Raw genomic sequence first — 21,387 nt, 5'->3', positions numbered from 1 at the left:
ACCCGTATTGACGGTCAAGAGAGTCGTCAAAAAAGGAACGATAAGACGGATGGTCGGGCATTGACAGTAGCCGACAGGCATACCGACAAAGCAGTATATCGCGCCGGTAGGTGAGTGGCAATTCGCCAGCGTCAGCATGAAGACTCTCTACGGGACTGGTATAAAATGCTCCGATCGCAAGTCGCAAACCCCGATGTTGTATGGAGTTGAGGCGGCGTAAGATGGATGGCCGTGCACAGAAGTATACGAAGCTCCCATAATCCAGCTTGGAGCGGACGATCGACCGATATAGACGAAGTAGGACGGTTCGATCCGCTCCCCACGACAGACCACTGAGAACACGGAGGACATTTAAAGAACGGGTACAACGGGCGGCCAAATATGACACATGTGGAGACCAGCTAAGTTTCCTGTCAAATGTAAGGCCTAAAAATTTGGTTGTCTCCACGATTGGGAGAGCAACGGGACCGAGTCGTAAGGACGGTGGGAGAAACTCTCTGTAGCGCCAGAAGTTAATACAGACCGTCTTCTCGGCAGAAAAACGGAAGCCATTGGCGACACTCCAGGAGTAAAGACGGTCAAGAGAACGCTGAAGACAGCGCTCCAGGACACGTGTACACTGCGCGCTGCAATAGATGGTAAAATCGTCCACGAAAAGGGAGCCTGATACATCAGCTGGGAGGCAATCCATTATTGGATTGATCGCGATGGCGAAGAGAGCGACGCTCAAAACTGAGCCCTGTGGCACCCCATTCTCCTGGCGAAAGGTGTCGGACAGGACAGAACCCACACGTACCCTGAACTGTCGATCCATTAAAAAGGAACGAATAAAAAGAGGGAGGCGACCGCGAAGGCCCCATGTATGCATGGTGCGGAGAATGCCCGCCTTCCAACAGGTGTCGTAAGCCTTCTCCAAATCAAAGAACACAGCCGCGGTCGGGCGCTTCCGCAAGAAGTTATTCATAATGAAGGTCGACAAGGTAACCAGATGGTCAACAGCAGAGCGGCGCCTACGAAATCCACATTGTACATTGGTAAGTAGGCGTCGAGACTCGAGCAGCCAAACCAATCGAGAGTTAACCATGCGCTCCATCACTTTACAGACACAGCTGGTAAGCGAGATAGGTCGATAACTGGAAGGCAAGTGCTTGTCCTTCCCCGGCTTAGGAATCGGGACAACAATAGACTCGCGCCAGCATGCGGGAACATGTCCCTCAAACCAGATGCGATTGTATGTACGAAGAAGAAAACCTTTACCCGCAGGAGAAAGGTTCTTCAGCATCTGAATATGAATAGAATCTGGCCCTGGAGCAGAGGACCGTGATCGGCCAAGTGCGTTTTCGAGTTCCCGCATGGTGAATGGGGCATTATAACTTTCACAATTCGAGGAGCGGAAGTTAGGTGGCCTAGCCTCCTCTGCCTGTTTGCGGGGGAGGAAGGCAGGGTGGTAATGAGCGGAGCTCGAAACCTCTGCGAAAAAGCGGCCGAAGGCATTGGAGACAACCTCAGAGGCCACAAGGACGTCATTCGCGACCTTCAAGCCAGAAACTGGTGAGTGGACCTTAGTGCCAGATAGCCGGCGCAGGCTACCCCAGACAACAGAAGAAGGAGTAAAACTGTTGAAGGTGCTTGTGAAAGCAGCCCAGCTGGCTTTCTTGCTTTCTTTGATAATACGACGACACTGAGCACGTAATCGTTTATAATTGATACAATTCGCCACTGTAGGGTGGCGTTTAAATGTGCGTAAAGCACGTCGACGAGCACGTAAAGCGTCTCTACATGCTGCGGTCCACCAGGGGAACGGTACGCGACGTGGAGAAGAAGGAGGGTGAGGGATGGAATATTCAGCAGCAGCGAGAATGACTTCCGTGAGGTGTGCGACCTGACGATCGCAGCTTGTAAAGGTTTGATCCTGAAAGGTCGCCCTGGAAGAGAAGAGCCCCCAGTGTGCCTTGGAGATGGTCCAATTAGAGAAGCACGGAGAGGGGGTATGCTGCAGGAGATGGATAACACACGGGAAGTGGTCGCTCGAATATGTATCAGAAAGTGCATACCACTCAAACCGGCGTGCAAGTTGGGGAGTACATATAGAGAGGTCTAAATGGGAATAGGTGTGAGATGTGTCCGAAAGAAAAGTAGGGGCGCCAGTATTGAGGCAGACAAGATCGAGCTGGTTGAAAAGGTCTGCTAACAAGGAGCCCCTCGGGCAGGATGCTGGAGAGCCCCAAAGGGGATGGTGGGCATTGAAGTCTCCAGTTAACAAAAATGGTGCAGGTAGCTGAGCAATAAGTTGCATCACGTCTGCCCTGGTAACGGCAGATGACGATGGAGTGTAAACGGTACAAAAGGAAAACGTAAAAGTGGGGAGAGTAATGCGGATGGCAACTGCCTGCAGGCCGGTGCGCAACGTGATGGGATCGTAGTAAATATCATCCCGGACCAGCAACATAACCCCTCCATGAGCTGGGATACCTACCACAGGGGGTAGGTCAAAACGCACAGAGGTGTAGTGTGCCAAGGCAATTTGATCGCATGGGCGTAGCTTCGTTTCCTGGAGGGCTACGACGAGCGGACGGTGCAAGCGGAGCAGCAACTTCAAGTCCTCTCGGTTGGAGCGAATGCTGCGAATATTCCAGTGAGTAAGTGCCATCGTAAGAAAAGGAAGATGAGAGAAGTGGTCACCTCGAAGGCCGCTTAGGCCCTGGCTTCGAGCGAGCACTGCCGTCGCTATCAGGAGGCGGACAGTCATCGTCCATTGGGTCTATAGGATCATCGGCCATCTCGGGAGGATGGCCGGGAGGGGGAGCTTCCTCCGCCAGTGAACGGCCAGATGTACGGCTACCAGCGGTGCGGCCAGGCGAAACGGATGACGGCCTGGGGCGGCAACCGCTGGGTGGCGCAGGAGAAGAAATGCGCCGTGGCGGAGAAGGAGAACTGTGCTTCCTATGCGCCTTTTTGGAAGGACGTGTAGTGGAAGTACCGGTCGAAGGCTGGGAGGTCGAGGTACGGAGGAAGTCTGCACGGGATGGTTCCTTCTTGAAGGCCCGTGCATCTGACTTCGATGCCTTCGTCTTAGCAGAAGCTGAGGAAGGTCCTCGTGTCTGTGGGGTGATGGGAGGAAGAGGAGACGTCGACCGCGCGATCTTAGCACTGGCCGAACGGACGACCGTGGTGCTGAAGGTCAGATCGCATGTCTGGGTTGCTACCTCCCGGGTAGTCCGAGGAGAGGCGAGGACAGTACTGTATTTCCCCGCTGGGAGCAGCGTGGGCTTCCTACTAGCCAATAGCTTGCGAGCAGCCGAGGTGGACACTTTCTCTTTGACCCGAATTTCTTGGATACAGCGTTCTTCCTTATAGACAGGACAGTCGCGGGAGGAGGCGGCATGGTCACCTTGACAGTTCACACACCGAGGAGACGGAGGTGGACAGTCACCCTCATGGGCATCCCTGCCACAAGTGACACATTTAGCCGCATTGGAACAAGACTGTCGAGTGTGATTGAAACGCTGACACTGGTAGCAGCGCGTAGGTGTCGGGACATAGGGGCGAACAGAAATAACCTCGTAGCCCGCCTTGATGCGCGATGGCAGCTTAACACTATCGAAGGTCAAGAAAATTGTCCGGGTCGGTACAAGGTCATTGTTGACCTTTTTCATGACCCTATGGACAGCCGTCACGCCCTGCTCAGCGAGGAATGATTGAAGCTCCTCGTCAGTCAATCCGTCGAGGGAGCTAGTATAGACTACACCTCGAGACGAATTCAAAGTTCGGTGGGCCTCCACCCGGACAGGGAACGTGTACAGGAGGGTGGCCCGAAGCAGTTTTTGTGCCTGAAAGGCACTCTCAGTTTCTAGTAATAAGGTGCCGTTACGCAACCTGGTACAAGATTTGACAGATCCGGCTATGGCATCTACGCCCTTCTGAATAACGAAAGGGTTGACAGAGGAAAAATCCTTTCCGTCCTCAGATCGAGAAACTACGAGGAACTGTGGGGCAGGCGGTAGTACTTTTGTCACTGTTGGCTGGTCACGTTTCCGTTTTTGGGTCGAAGTCGAAAGAGATGGAGTAGAATACATTGCGGAGGAATCCCCCATGATTGCCAGCGTCTCCGATGGCGCGCTCCTTCCTTGTGGGGACCCTCTCAGAGGGCACTCCCGCCTTAGGTGAATGTTTACACCTCAGGTCACACCTCCCGAGAAACAGACGGAGGGACCAATCGGCATGGTCAGAAGGTATCAGCTCAGGCAATCACCCCTCCCCGGGCCTGGCCTTTACCAGGGGGTACGCGCGTGCCTTACATGTCTACCCAGGGCGGGGACTTACGCGTTACCCCGTCACCGGCTACGCGTGCGAACGCGTGGGTCGGCCTTCAGGCACGCACAGGGAGGAAGGAAGAAGAGGAAAAAGAAGAGAGAGGGAGAAAGAGGACAGACTGTCTCAAACGCCGAGGCGGAGACCAGAGAAGGCAAGGAGAAGAAGGCAATGAGAAGGCAAGGAGAAGAAGGCAATGAGAAGGCAAGGAGAAGAAGGCAATGAGAAGGCAAGGAGAAGAAGGCAATGAGAAGGCAAGGAGAAGAAGGCAATGAGAAGGCAAGGAGAAGAAGGCAATGAGAAGGCAAGGAGAAAAAGGCAATGAGAAGGCAAGGAGAAAAAGGCAATGAGAAGGCAAGGAGAAAAAGGCAATGAGAAGGCAAGGAGAAGTCAAGGGAAAGAGTAAGGAAGACAGTGAGGTGGAGAAGAGCAAAGAAAGGAACCAACAAAAGGAAGGAAGAAACGAGAAGTGAAAAACCAAAAAGACCACGATGATAGGTCGTGGAACCGTCCGTCTCCGGACGCAGGCGCTAACTACCCCCGTGAGGGGGATGGACTCCTTTTAGTCGCCTCTTACGACAGGCAGGAATACCGCGGGCCTCTTCCAATCCCCGGACCCGCAGGGGGGTTTAGCTCGATGTGCGGGTGCGTTGTCTTGGTGAAACAGCACACGCGCAGCCCTCCCCGGACGTTTTTGTTGCAGTGGAGGAAGGAATTTGTTCTTCAAAACATTTTCGTAAGATGCACCTGTTACCGTAGTGCCCTTTGGAACGCAATGGGTAAGGATTACGTCCTCGCTGTCCCAGAACATGGACACCATTTTTTCAGCACTGGCGGTTACCTGAAATTTTTTTGGTGGCGGTGTATCAGTGTGCTTCCATTGAGCTGACTGGCGCTTTGTTTCTGGATTGAAAAATGGCATCCACGTCTCATCCATTTTCACAACCGACGAAAAGAAAGTTCCATTTATGCTGTCGTTGCGCGTCAGCATAGCTTGGCAACATGCCATACGGGCAGCCATGTGGTCGTCGGTCAGCATTCGTGGCACCCACGTGGATGACACTTTTCGCATTTTCAGGTCGTCATGCGGGATTGTGTGCACAGAACCCACAGAAATGCCAACTCTGGAGGCGATCTGTTCAACAGTCATTCGGCGATACCCCAAAACAATTCTCTCCACTTACTCGATCATGTCGGCAGGCCAGCTTATGCGAGCCCGAGGTTGTTTCGGTATGTTGTCACACGATGTTCTGCCTTCATTAAACTGTCGCACCCCCGAACGCACTTTCGACACATCCATAACTCCATCACAACATGTCTCCTTCAACTGTCGATGAATTTCAATTGGTTTCAGACCACGCAAATTCAGAAAACGAATGATTGCACGATGTTCAAGTAAGGAAAACGTCGCCATTTGAAGTATTTAAAACAGTTCTAATTCTCGCCGCTGGCGGTAAAATTCCATCTGCCGTACGGTGCTGCCATCTCTGGGACGTATTGACAATGAAAATGGCCTCATTTTAAAACAATGCGCATGTTTCTATCTCTTTCCAGTCCGAAGAAAAAAAGATCGGAGGCCCTAGAACGTGAATGCACCTGGTATGCCGGCGAGAGTGGAACCTTTCATCAAGGCTAAGGGTGGGCCAACACCATATTGAATTCCAGCACTACGTACAGGGGTCGCCACGAAGCTGTAAGTCACTTTCAGCCAGGTGTCCGGATACTTTTGATCATACTGTGTAGATCAGGAACAACAGAGGGCCTATAACACTTCCTTGGGGAACGCCGGATATTACTTTCGTTTTACTCGACTTTCCGTCTATTACTACGAACTTTGACCTTTCTGACAGGAAATCACGAATGCAGTCGCACAACTGAGGCGATATTCCATAGGCAAGCAGTTTGGTTAGAAGACGCTAGTGAGGAATCGTGTGGAAGTCTTCTGCATATCTAAAAATATGGAATCAATTTGACATCCCCTGTCGATGGCACTCATTACCTGATGAGTATAAAGAGCTAGTTGCGTTGTACAAGAACTATATTTTCTGAATCCGTTCTGACTACCTGTCAATAAATCGTTCTCTTCAAGGTACTTCATAATGTTCGAACACAGTATGTGTTCCAAAACCCTATTGCAAATCGACGTTAGTGGTATGGGCCTGTAATTCAGCGGATTACTCCTACTTCCTGTGTCGATAGTATCATCGCCACACGTGTGACACCTTTGCCGCGCGCAACCTTCCGGCGCCGGTACTACAGTGTGGCGCGACCAGCTCCACTCACAAGGGGAAGCCGCCAATTGTGAAATTCAGATTCGATTCACACTGCGCATAATAAAAGCTCATGGCCAGAGGTGTAATGTGGCAAAGCACCAAGATGCACTTCTCAGCCGTTGTCGAGAAAATCGACAGTTAAAAGAAACCGTTGCGGTGATATACTCTCTACGATTAATGATTTTTTCCACAGCGTCGTGGCGCAGCGGTAAGCGCTCGTGTTTGTAATCCGAAGGTCGCCGGATCGAATCTCGCACCATGCAACTTTTTTTTAGTATTTGTTTTTTGTAATTCAAATGTGTATACACACACACACATACATATATATATATATATATATATATATATATATATATATATATATATATATATATATATATATATATATAAAAATTCCCGGCAATCAGTTGCAACAATTATGCATATAATATGTTGTTGAAAGTCGTTTGTCGTGGAAAAACTGGCGACTTCGAACATCATTATGTTTTCCGCAAACAGAGTTATATTTCACAAACGTTATTAATTGTCTTCATAATGTTAACCACGTATAGTTAACGGAAGACGTAGAAACGATATTCCGAAACGATTACGTATAGCGTAAGTCAAACGTTCGAATTAGAATAGAGACCCACGAACACAAATTCGCTGTGGCAGGTATGAAATATAAACTCCGTTACTCGCTCGTTACACTTTAAGGACAGATGTTGAGTGGGCCGAAACGAGCCGCCGCATAACAGCGTAGTTGCCCGCTAACTTCGAAAGAAGGTAGATGCGGTCCCTAGCGCAACTTGTAACATCGTCGAAAAATCAGTGCGGACGTGAGAGCTTTGGTACACCCTGTTAAACGGAAAAATGGAGGCGGTACAATTGGAGAGCGATCCGCCTTCACCAAAATGCACAAGCAATTCATTAATAGTTTACATACACACACACACACACACACACACACACACACACACACACACACATATACATATACATATACATATATACATATATTTGAATTACAAAAACTATTAATAAAAAAAATTGCATGGTGCGAGATTTGATCCGGCGACCTTTGGATTACGAACCCGAGCGCTTACCGCTACACCACGACGCTGTAGAAAGCGGTCAATCGTAGAGAGTATTTCACCGCAACGGTTTCTTATAACTGTCGATTTTCTCGACAACGGCTGAGAAGTGCATCTTGGTGCTTTGCCACATTACACCTCTGGCCATGAGCTTTTATTATGCGCAGTATGAATCGAATCTGAATTTCACAATTGGCGGCCTCCCCTTGTAAGATGTCGCCCTCTGCCGACTGCCACGAGGGACGGGGAGAACCGTTGCAACCAGGGAGCGAGACGAAAGAGCGCGCCCCGGGCTGCGGCAACATGCTACACGACGTGTTCCGGACAGAAGATGCCTTTGGTCGGTATCGGTGATACCGTCGACAATACCCATCATTAAACTTTGAGTTATAGTGAGCTGTGGTGATTGCAACGGTCGTCGTCCAGGGGTCTGAATACTGGGCGTGTTCTGTGTGGCTTAACTAAGAGAACTCTGCGGGAGAGGGAGTCCGAAAACTTGTCATTCTACTTACATGTACTGTAACCAGATGGCTATTTTCGTGTCCCTTCCAGAGACAAATTCTGATAGTTGTGCTTTCATTTGTAACTGTTTGCATTTAGCAAAGATAGACGAATGAGGAACTGCAGTAATTTTGATAGGCTGAACGCATGTGTTATATTCACTTCTGGCCGTAAAGTTATTCTTGGCCAAGGTATCACATTTAATTTAATGTTTTGAAAAGCATGCGCTAGCAGGAAAGAGCGGATTAGGTTGTGAAAATGGGCCAAAATGAGTTCCTGTCAGTTGCAGTGAACATACAAACTTTATTTATCAACTCGCAATATTACAACAGGGATGCAAAACACACAACTTTAATCGACCTCCTTTGATTAACTTTAGATCGGCTGAACGCCACATTCAAAATCCAAGACAAGGTTTAATCAAAATGGAAATACAAGTTGTTCTGGACGTTTCACCCAAGAATATTTTCTAAATCTTCAATCTAATCGGCTGAAAGCCTTAGCAATTTAATTTTAATGGAACTGGGCTGGAGATCGCATATTAAGCAATAAGAGGAGTTTCAATCAAAAGCCAGAAGGTCTTAAAACATTTCATGCAAATTGGGCTGAAGGCCCCATTCAAAAGCATAACAGTCTTACGCCTTAAGGACAAGAGAAGAAGATTAATTTAAGAGATATTAAAACTCCGCCGAAGGCCGCTCACCAACAAATAATTTAACGGCTTCAGCCCTAGAAGGAAGAGTCAATTTTGAAGGGCAGAAGGCCGTATTTTAAAACATTTCATATAAAATAAATAATAATCACATGCCTTAAGGGCAAGACAAGAACATTAATTTAAAAGATATTGATACTCGGCTGAAAGCCACGCATCAACCAAATAACTATAATCCAAACAGGGAAATTACTACATAACACACAAGGAATGGCGCTCAGAAGTTTCCAAGGGTCAGCCCGGGATTGTAACACTAACACCCATTTAGGTGAGACAGGCAGCCTGTCCAACTACTTCTTAATCTAGAGGCAACCCAACCGACACACAGCCAACCGACCAATCAACCAAATCAGTTTCGCTCCATGCAACCAGCAAAACGACCACAAGATTTCAATACACGACACACAGAATATTGGCGCCCACAACGACCAATAACACCTCAGCTGTCGAACTGCACGCTGCGCTGGACAGTAACAACACGACGAGGAAAACACACTGCCTAAAATTACGTCAACGACCAGGGCAGGTAACCGGAACGTCAATATCCACAAGGCAGAAGATACCGCTGGTTAACTTCCATAACAGGGAATAAATTACGAGTAAGTTAAATTTCACAGGAAGGCGTCTGGAATACTAGCCGACTTAAAAACACACCAGTTGTTGCTCGCAGCAATGTCCCAAAAGCGACAATCAGGATCGAACTAAGAAATGTTAACAGTTGAGGCTCGATAGTAATTTAAGTGAGGACTCAACTTGCATGTCCAAGACCGGTGGGCGACGAACTTCGCAGCACTCGCAAGCAACACCTCACACTCCAACCGCGCCTGCACGTCGCCAGCGGCTCCAGCCCGACTTCGTGCGATGAGGGCTTGCTTGCTGCTCCACGCCAACCGACCGACTGGACTGCTGGTCCATCCGCGACAGCTCTGCTGGTGCGTCTCCTACTCACTGACTACGCAACACACGACGACCCAGAAATACTATCGATCGCCCCAGAGATGATAATTATGACAGTGCGCTTACCGATATGCACTGCTGCTGCCACTCACGGGCAAGTAAGGCAGGAACTTAGTGACGCCAGTAAATGGAATAAGAAAACGAGGCGGCACTACCGTAATTAATTTGTAAAGTTTTTTAACATATTTTAAATCAATTATTTCGTGTTTTTAAAACTTTGGATTTAAGAGTATCATTGTATCTTACTGGATGGTTAGTTAAATTAAAATTATGCTTACAACTGTTTTATTACGCCTAGATCCTCAATCCCCCCCCGGCTGGTGTGACCGAACAGTTCTAGGCATTTCAGTCTGGAGCCGCGCGACCGCTACGGTCGCAGGTTCGAATCCTGCCTCGGGCATGGATGTGTGTGAAATCCTTAGGTTAGCTAGGTTTAAGTAGTTCTAGGGGACTGATGACCTCAGATGTTAAGTCCCATAGTGGTTAGTGCCATTTCAACTGTCCGCCATGTTTTTCCCCAAAGTATAGGATATTCATATTTGTTTACATACGATTCACGATGCGAGTGAATGTTTCTAATTAAATGTATTGAAGAATTCGTTGTAAATAAGGGTGACTGCTCAGTTGTGAACTGCACTAACTATTGCAAAAATTGTTCTTGTATGTTTAGATTTCCCAGTGACCCTGAATGAAGAAAAAGATGGGCCATAGACTGCTGGAGAGACAATTGGGAACCACCCGGCGCTCATTGGTCTATTGTAAATGGCTCTGAGCACTATGGGACGTAATTTCGGAGGTCACCAGTCCCCTAGAACTTAAAACTACTTAAACCTAACTAACCTAAGGACATCACACACATCCATGCCCGAGGCAGGATTCGAACCTGCGACCGTAGCGGTCGCGCAGTTCCAGACTGTAGCGCCTAGAACCTCACGGCCACACCGGCCAGCTGTATTGTAATTACACGTTAATAAAAGTAGCTATAAAAATGGAACCAGTTGTTTGTAATTGCGTTTCTTTCCAGACAAAAATTGTACAGAAGCACTTTGTCTCAAAATTTTTCGATTCCTGATATATTTACGCAATTGGAAAGGTGGAGAGGAACATTTGTGATGCACTTATACGTCTTATCATAAAACACAGACTGAATAATACTTAATCCCATTTCTTATATAGGCACGGTAGAACGGGTGGTAATTCAGATATTTTTTACAGCGGATTGGTCGTTATGAGAAAACCTGCACAAGTAACAACCTTCAAAGACTAAAGTTTTTACCACAACTCAACAAGCAACAGATTTATCATAAAGTACATAAAATGAATACTGATTAAATGATAGTTGAAACTATTGACAAAAATTCATTTTACTGTAACATGAAACTATACTTTCCCCCACCTCTGTGCAATAAAAATGCGGCATTTCTTGAAGTAGCTTGTTTTGAATAAAAAATAAGCACCTATTTTCAAACTGGCTATATACAGTCATAACTAATAAACAGCCACAGGCTGTTACTGCGTAACACCCATATTTGAAGACATTGCAACCGAATTCTTAACTCATTACATTTAATATTTACAAATTATCACTCAAGTTCCGAGCCTCCGTTTCTATAGCCACGTAGTACTGCATTTCAATTATTCTGTTATATGAAAAAGGCAGTCTAAACACCTCTATTAACATTAACTACTGTTTGGTTTACTTCGACAATTTCAAATATTTTATAAGAAAGTCCGTAAGAAGTTGTGTTAATAGGTTAATCACCGACAAGGTAAACATTGCTGACTCCTCAGAGATTTGGAAGACATGGCGGACGATTCAGACTGTTATTCAAGGTGAGTCACTAACCATTGCCACCTAGAATAATTCCGAAACTATGATAGTAGCTGAAAAGTTTGTGGGACAAATGTTGCTAGGTGGGGTTGCGTTAGAGATATGGTCAACATTGCTTTTTTTTAATGGAATCTTACAGTTTGGTACTTATTTTGTGTTAGCGGCTACCGAGACGCCAACCGGATGAAGAACTACAGCGCGCAAACGGGCTACTAATTCCGGAACACTGCCCTCAATCGGCTGGCGCCTTATTGCCATCTCGTAAACAAGGTGGTCATTCCTGAGTAGGCCGACCGCTGACACTGACTGCTAGTACTATAAGCACCTGAAACAAGTAACAGCCAAAACAGTATGGTGCCACAGAACACAAAAACAGAGCAAGAGTGAAACTGACAAACAGGAATGGCAAACACAAGCGAAACCGCGCTCTGCTACCAGTGAGATCCCCTGCTATACCCGCAAGTCAGGACAGATAGTTTAATTTGTGGAAAGATGCCAAAATGAGTGGCTGTCAGTTGCACTCTAACATACTACTGTATTCATTTGACAAATATTAGAAGAGTAAAGAAAACATTAAAAACAGAGCAAGCCAAACATTAATTGTAGAACTTAATTCCCGGCTAAATGCGCCATTCAATCTCACACCTCAAGGGCAAAACAATTTAAAACCGGCTGAAGGCCAATAACCTAAGACTCAAAACCAGGAATTTTAATTTAAAAGGCAGAAGGCCTTATCTTAAAACACTTCTCTAAATTAAGCTGAAGGCCAAAACAATCTCACGCCCTAAGGGCAAAACAACTTTAATTTAAAATCGGCCAGAAGCCATACATAAAAAACAAGGACAAATAAGAATAGGCAGCACATCTAACGGCTCTCAGAACGTTTCCAAGTGTCGGCGTGGGATTCAAACACTAACACTCGCTTAGGTGAGACAGGCAGTCGCCCCAACAATTCTCAATCCTAAAGCAATCCAACCGACAGACAGTCAACGGACCAAGCGACAGGGTATCTCCGCTCCACCCGACCAGCACACAACAGGGAGTTCAATGGGTCAACGCAGAAGGTATCGGCGCCCACAACGAATTACACATCTAGCAGTCAAACTACATGCCGTGCAGGGCAGCCACAACACGACGAGGAAAATACACTGCCTGAATTTACATCAACGGCCAGCGCAGGTAACCGGAACGTTAACGGCTACAAGATAGAAGATTCCGCTGGTGCACTTCAATTCAGATCTAATCAAGTTAAGTTATACTCCACAGGGTGGCGGCTAGAATTTCACCAATTTGAAAACACACATTGTTGCCAACGGGAATGTCCCAGCAGCCCACAACGAAATTCAAACGACACAATGTGAACAGTTGGGGCTGGCTGATAGATTAAGTATGGACTCAATCTTCGTGTCCGGGATCGGTGAGCCACGAACGTCGCAGTAATGGGAACAGCCCCTCACACTCCGACCGCGCGTTGGCGCAGCCAGCTGCCCCCGGCCAGATACGCGCCACGCAGACTTCCTCGCTGCTCCACGCCAACCGACCAACTGCCCGCACACGGCACAGCCGGAAACTGTCAGTGCGAGGCCAAAGAAGCAAAGATAGTACAAGGGTGCGAATATCGATACACGCTGCTGCCGCGACTCGCTGAGAGAGAGGATAACAGCACAATCGCTATAACCGCGGGAGACTAATCACTGAATAGAAACCTATGTTTAGTGCAAAGCATAACACGAGCCAGCCACAGCTTAGTCAGATATCTCGGTGTCTGGCTGGACCGGAAACTAAATTGGAGGGATCACATTAAGTTGCCAATAGAGTGCACGCGAGGCTCAAACAGCTCTACCCAATGCTCAACAGGGAAAGTACACTGAATAGGAGGGTGTTACACACGCACCGTGGATCTTCACAATGAATACCGCCTTGAAACCCTCAAGATAGTATTAAAAAAACACGCCATATGACTATACAGGAACTTGAGATACTCGAACAATCCTTCCACCCTTACTCTGGTAAACTACGATCACAACCACAGGTGGAAGCATAAGCGGCAAAAGACTCTACTAGCTAGAACACAACCAGCTATGGCAAGGTAACATACATCCACAAGCAACAACATTGGCAAGCCCGTGCATGACAGCAACGTTGACTTAACATACCAGCTGCTATTAAAGCCGCCGGCCGGGGTGGCCGAGCGGTTCTATGCGCTACAATCTGGAACCGCGCGACCGCTGCGGTCGCAGGTTCGAATCTTGCCTCGGGCATTGATTTGTGTGATGTCCTTAGGTTAGTTAGGTTTAAGTAGTTCTAAGTTCTGGGGGACTGATGACCTTAGACGTTAAGTCCCATAGTGCTCAAAGCCATTTTTTTGCTATTAAAGCCGCCAACAGGCTGCAGCAGGGAAACCGACAAGCTCGCACACTGACGCACAAACCGCCAACATTACCCTACACTGTGAGTCTGATGTAGGACACAAAACGATGATGAACGCTGATCTAGAAATCAACACCGGCACCCAGCGTCAGCCACCGAATAACACCACCGCAAAACGACAAAGATATCGATCTGCATGATACCCACTACTAACAAAGTCTACCCTTGCATGACCTGTCACAGGCAGCAAGAAAATCGTTTCTGTTCTTACAACCTGACCCAACTGTCGCAGAGGTTTTTTCGCCTTGGCTCTTACCCTGACACTTTTTTTTTCCTCTGCCCTTCAAACCGCTACCCTTCGTTCAACTTTCGACCAAATCACAGTTCGTATTAATATTTAACCTGAACCAGACGTACGCAAACATCGTAGAATTTTAGTGGAAGCGAACCATTATGCAGTGTTGGCCATCATGCCAGTGTGGGCGTGGAGGGGCTCCATCTCTTAAAAAAAGTCTCACTGTGTCTCCCTCTTGCTCTCTTTTACTGCTTCTGTCCCATTCATTCCTTCCCAAAGCTACTGCCTCTTCTCATGATCCCTCTTTTGCTCGTTGTCATTGTCGCAGATTGTCTCTCATTATCACTGGTTCTCATCCACATCCACTTTCTCCATCTCTTTATTCCTCTCCCTTCAATCTTTACGTATCACTGTTCTTTCTCTATTAACTATGTTCCACTGCCACTATATCCCTCGCTTTCTCTTACACTACCAATGTCTCCTTCGCTCTTTTTATACCGCAACCACTGTCTACTATCTCCCAGTATTTACTACTTTCCCTCTGCCACTGTCTTCGTCTCTCTCAGCATAACAAAAATGGTTCAAATGGCTCTGAGCACTATGGGACTTAACATCTGTGGTCATCAGTCCCCTAGAACTTAGAACTACTTAAACCTAACTAACCTAAGGACATCACACACATCCATGCCCGAGGCAGGATTCGAACCTGCGACCGTAGCAGTCCGGCGGTTCCGGACTGAGCGCCTGAACCGCTAGACCACCGCGGCCGGCTCAGCATAACAAAGTGCGAATATGTTCACTTGCCAAAATTTTTAGATAAAATTTTAAAGGTGCTGGGGAAAGCGATTGAGGCAGCTGGTAGCCCACATTTCAGTCACAGCCATTTAAACAGGAGCATATTCGCCTTTTTTTCGATAGGGGTCGATAGGAGCATTTTTCCGGTGGTTCCCTTCTTTGCCCTGCCACACCAGAGCATGTCTCTCATATGAAAAGAACTTTATCTGTCAGTAAAGTTTTGATAGTTTACTTATACGAAATTGAAATGACACAAAACTAATTTTTCGCATTAGACCGGATTTTATGTGTACATAAATTTTGCATGTGCTTCAGTACTGTAACATGGGGTTCCCAGAACGTTTATGATGCTAACGGAGACACTTCACAGCGTATCTCTCCTGCCTGTGTCTATAAACCACGCTTTAGCGTTCGTATTTTACGTATACAGGTAGGATAATTTTGAACCTTTGCACCTCGCAAACGGATAGAGATTCCAAGAAAATTTTCTCGTGTAATCGCTCCTGATCTTAGGACTACATCGTAAAACTTTCAAGCATTTGCTGTGCATTGTCCGTCTTGGAATCCGCGGCTCGGCTTTGATACTAAAAATATTGAAAAAATACTTTTTTGGAGTTTTCTAAGGAACTGGATATAAAGTAATGGTGCCTTTACAAGGCCCTTAAGACCGCCCGTGGATCACATCAAATGCAAAAATAACTAACCGATTTGCTCCGTTTGCCTAAGCAGAAGGAAGTGCGTAATACTCACACTTTGACCCTGTTCTTAGGATAGCGACACTAAGACGATGCTTCTGTTGTGTATATAAATGGTTCAAAGCTCGAGGGCTATCGACAACAGCTGGCCTTACCTTTCTACCACCAATAGAACCAAAGGTATGAGCTCCAGAAAAAATTCGTTTTTGTGCGCTCAGTTTTGGAACGTATTACTAGTCCAGATTTTCGCCTATTACTCGGGAACCATGCGTCCTACTGAAAATATTATTACCAAATGGTAGAGCATTACATTTTTCGTCGTGTGACCTCCTTAAATGTCAAAATCGGTGCAGTCGTTTGGCCCCTGTCAGCTGTTAAAGTTGGTCATTTTAGCAACTTGGTTAAAAAGTAGATACTGTTTGATAGTTCACATTTAGTGATTTGTGTAGTAAGGCCACGGACATTTCTATCTTCACCATTGATTGGTCTCAGTACATTCGTGTACAAAAGATTCGGATCGAGACTTATTGTAGATGCTCTTAATATAACTGAATTCACAGTTACGTATATGGAAGCTTCCCTATTTGAGACGTTCTCAATTGTACGATCTGAGTATCCTAATATAAACAGTGAAGGATTCATCCAGTTTATCTCAGACAACGCCGCTTTTACTACCTGCACGACTGATGCGTTGAAGACTTTCCATTCCATGGGAGGAATCATGGCAGTCACTCCCCCCAAAGATATGGAGTCTGACAAGAACATTGATAGTGAAAGAAGACGTTCAACTTCTCAATTTTTGTCTGCGGTTTGTATACCTCAGCTGATGAACTATCAAAAAAGAAATGACGTTGGCTTGAAAAGTGTTATTATAAAGGATCTCAATTTCGACGACCCTGAGTGTTTGAAGGTATTGCTCTCTGGATATGGGATTCTGTGGCTTTATGCAAACTGGGAGAAATTCACTAACGTGCCAGAGCGGAATGGATTCATGAAAGAAGCCACAGATCATCGAATGTCGGTTCATTCATAAGTAATGTGCCTCTCACTCTTAAATAATCCTCCAGAAATATATACATCTCTTGTAACAGCACTGAGAAAATGAACAGAACCTGGTCAAAGACGGTGTTTCGTCACTTTCGATCAGCCATTTTATCTAAAGGCGATGGAAATTAAAAGAAACGAAGGCAGTGATTTCGAACATTTCATCGTACGATTAGGCGGGTTTCACTTTCTAATGTCCCTCTTGGGATGCATCTGAATAATAATGGCAGGAAGTGGCTTGAGAGACTTACTGTCCTTAATACTTGCTGAAAACAGTTTGGATAAATTTTGGAGTGGGCATGCGCACGCCCGAGCAGTAAGAACTCATACACTGGTTTACGTCGTACTGTCATAATGCATCTTTCTGGAGACTGACTTCAAAGAAGATGAAATGAAAATAATTGACGAACTGTTGCTGCTCCATAACCGATCATCAGTATTCAAATGCCGTGGAAACGAAGATTACATGAATGTGATAACCAAGTTTGGAAATACGATTTGCAGCACTGAAGCAAATTATGGTTTATTTTTGCGTAATCAGTCTTCAGATTGGTTTGATGAGGCCCGCCACAAATTTCTCTCGTGTGCCAACATCTTCATCTCATTGTCAGAGTAGCACTTGTAACCTACGTCCTCTATTATCTGCTGGATGTATTCCAATCTCTGACTTCCTCTACAGTTTTTGCCCTCTGCATATATTTGGCTATATACTGAAATAATAAGCAACCAGTTCCATATAAGAAATTTAATTTCTTGACCGGTTTCGAGCACTTAGTACACTCCTTCTGAAGAAGGGCGCTAAGTGCCCGAAACTGGTCAAGAAATTAAATTTCTTATATGCAACTGGTTGCTTATTATTTTATTATATACGACTGCAGTTGCTGAAGATGTGTGAAATACCAAATTATGGTTGCAGTATTGTCAAAGCGTTAGGCTCACAGAACAGTTCACTAAGCGTGCTAGAAACTGGGATCTTTACTTCCAACAGATGTTCACACTGGAAGACCGAATGGATCCTGCTGAGCTCAAGAAATTTACAACTGAAGGCTACTTCACCATTAGGTGACGTGATAAATTTTGGTTTGGCATATGGACTGATTTGACACTACTGAAGACAGTGTGAAATGTGGCTTAACTCATATTTCATATTCTGTGCTCGCAAAGTGGACTTCAGGGATGGCATCCTCACAGGATGTTTGTCAAACAATTGAAGAATTCTATGCTATTCCATCAGGAATAAGCGAGCAACGTGTGGATAAAAGAGCTTCACGCAGAGGGCGAAATGCATCAGAGAGTGACAAATTGAATGACTGACTGTTAAAACACCCACCTCTTCAAAATGTAATGTGCTTATGACCATAAGCAGTGGAGTAACGTATGATGAATCAGTAAAATGTCGCGAGGCATTAGTAGAATGCATTAAGGGGATCAACATAATTAAAGGAGAGAACTTTAAAAATGTCTCATTTCAACACAACCGCTAGATTATACCACTTGCACCCTGCACTACGATTTCCAAGATAGGGAAGGATTCCTACTGCAAGCCCATTGACATTGTTTCACAGACTGTTTGTTATCAGGCAATCTGCTAAAGACTTGAAGTTCTGTTTCTCATTTGAACTTTCTCCACACCCTATGTCTCTGTTCACAGAAGACAGTCTCAATAATAGTAGAAAATCATCTTTCTCTATGATACACTCACGTCTCTCCAACAGAATGAATCTTTGTGGTGGATGGTGGTGATCTGCTCCATAATGTTGTCTGGCACATCACAAACAGGTCTGAAGCCATTGTAGGGAAGCAGCCTACTCACACTGTATAAAATTCTCATCAGTCTTTCCATTGTGTGCCAGCCTAGTCCGCTGTAACTAGCTCTGACGTCATAAATGTTGCGCAATACTTTAAAAATCAAGTAAATAACCTAAAATGTTTCTAGCATGTCAGGAGTAATACTAAATTAATGTGTGTTGTATATCAGTTCGATAACTTTAACCATTTTCGAAATTTGGACATTTTTCTGTAAAAATCATTGGCGCAACAGAAAAGAGCTAGAGATTTAAAAATTTTCATTTAGATTCCGTTTCCATAATAATTTAATAGAAACAGTACTTTTGATCTCACAAATTAAGATTTTAGTTGAAATTCATAATTTTCTGGTTTTTGTCTTAAAAATTAAGGAAGCAAGATAGATTAAGTAGATTAATAAATAAGGCTAGGATGTTTATATTTAAATAGAATGGAGATCCGCTATAACCATAAAGATGTGAGAAGTTTCATTTGAATAACTATAAAACTATAGCGATAGCGTATCTCCAAATGGCAAGTTCAGAGCTCGTCTACTGTGTGCAGTGTAATAAAATTAATTCTCTCGCCCAAAATATTTTACTTAGCCACGTCAGACTTTTATTATGATTACTTACCTGTGTGCTGAATGCACATTTAAATTGAGAGCTTCATCCGCCATCAGCAAAAGAAGCTATGATTTATGCAGTAACTTAATGTGGTGCATTACTAGCCCAGCGACTAGTCGGGAGAGCCGATTTGATCAGGCGTTCCCTTAGCCGTCCGCACCGCGGTTTTATATATAAGAACGCTGCGCGAGGAAGCAAGGCCCCAGTTCTCTCCAGACGCTGAATAGCACACCATCTGTGTCGGGAGTCGCGTCGCGTCGGTATCATTGCTATAAACAGCCTCGGATGCCGTATTAAGTTACTTGGGATACGCGTAACCATGAAATCATTTTCGAGTGAAGTGTTAATTCTGGGATGACTTTAATCATCGATTTTCAGTTTGCGTATGTCGTATTTTCACGTGCCGCCGCGGGACAAACGTTCTACCATTATTTAGCGTGGCGTTTGATGAACCTAATCATCAAATTATGGCGAGCATTCATTTAAATATTTAATTTGGACAGTTATAGTTGCATCAGCGCATTAGACTCTGAACTGCTCTGTTAGTCAGATTGTGTGGATTCTTTTTTTTTATCTGTGACTTTCAGAATATACTCAACTATTTTAGAAAATCGTTTTTGATTATGAATCCCAGACAATCTCCTAATTCCTCAGAGCTATAAGCTGCAGCTATAAGTGTGTTTCTCAGATGAAGTGGGCACTAGGAATTCTAATTACAGGCTTCACGTTTTGCTAATCACTTTCTGGTTGCCAATATTGTAGTTAGAGAGCCAGTGTTGAGAACAGCAAAACAACAGCATAAATAATAGGAACACTTATATAACAATTAATTCCACCTACCGCCGCACATATGGTTAATCGGCCCGGAAATGCATCTTTTCTACAAACAAAACATTTTTATTGAATAACAACAACAAATAACCACCCGCCGCCCCACACCATCTGTATGAAATATGAAACCTATCTGAAAAAGCACTACGGATCAGAAATCACAGTTACATTTCAGTCGCTTCCGAAGTGACGCTTCGCAAAGGCGAACAAAATATTCTGAAAGATGTCGTCGTTTAAAGACACCAAGTTCTTCATTAGAAATCATTTTCGAAGAAAATACAAATGTTGCAGGCGCACAGGAGACGTTTCTCGCAGATGAGGACAACAAGAATCGCTTGATTTTGATGCTCATAAGGAAATTTGAGGCTGGAGGTATTAAAGTGCTTCAGGCAGAAGAAGATGCGGATACATTAATTGTGGAAACAGCTATTTCTCAAGTTGCTGGGCCTGACAGTGTGGCAATCTTAAGCGAGGAATTTGACGTACTTGTTCTGCTAACGATTCGAGGAAACAATTATAACGACTTGTACTACCATGAATCGGGAAGAAGGAAATCAGCAGAAGTGTGGTACTCCGGTAATGCTTTCAGTTGCCCTTGTCAACCATGCCTTCACAGAATGTGCTACCACTTCTTCTTTTTTGGCCAAAGTAAAGAAAACTTACTAAACGTTATGGAGTAACAGCCACACCTAAAAGTGCAAGCTGCTGAATTTGTTAAACCTTTAGTCTCTCAAGGCGTACTAGCACAGGCCGGAGAACAGCCGGTGTTAGCACTGTATGGGAATTCCAACTGCGCGACTTTGGACGAGCTCAGGTACGAGCTTTTTGTAAAGTCTGCCCCGAGAAAATCTTTGAAAGGCTTCGCCAGCATCGAACGCAACAAGGTCGCACTCATTGCGACTCTAACCTCACGTGCAGTCTTGGCAGGGGAAGGACATTGGTTCATGCCAATCGAGTTGGAAGAAAAACTTATGAGGCTTCGTTTCCCGTGACGCTGACGAAAGATATGGTACCACACACGCCACTGAAGATGAGTTGCTGCGCTTGGAAAACAGGATGCACGGTAGTACGTGGATGTCTCAAATCTGGACTGAACTGCTTCTCGACGTGCAAACACTGTTGTGGTTTACCTTGCGAGAACGACCCAGAAATTGAGCTCGACGAGGATGAGGAAGGGGTCGAAAATATGTTGCAGGACGAGGAAGTTGGTGAAGGTGACGCAATGGATCCTGAAGATGGGATGCTGGACCGGGACCTGCCGCAGTCTCCCAAACGACCTCGATGAAAT

Source organism: Schistocerca americana, chromosome 1 (genome assembly GCF_021461395.2).
Source record: "Schistocerca americana isolate TAMUIC-IGC-003095 chromosome 1, iqSchAmer2.1, whole genome shotgun sequence".
Classification (NCBI taxonomy): Eukaryota; Metazoa; Arthropoda; class Insecta; order Orthoptera; family Acrididae; genus Schistocerca; species Schistocerca americana.
This window is presented reverse-complemented; position numbering follows the sequence as displayed.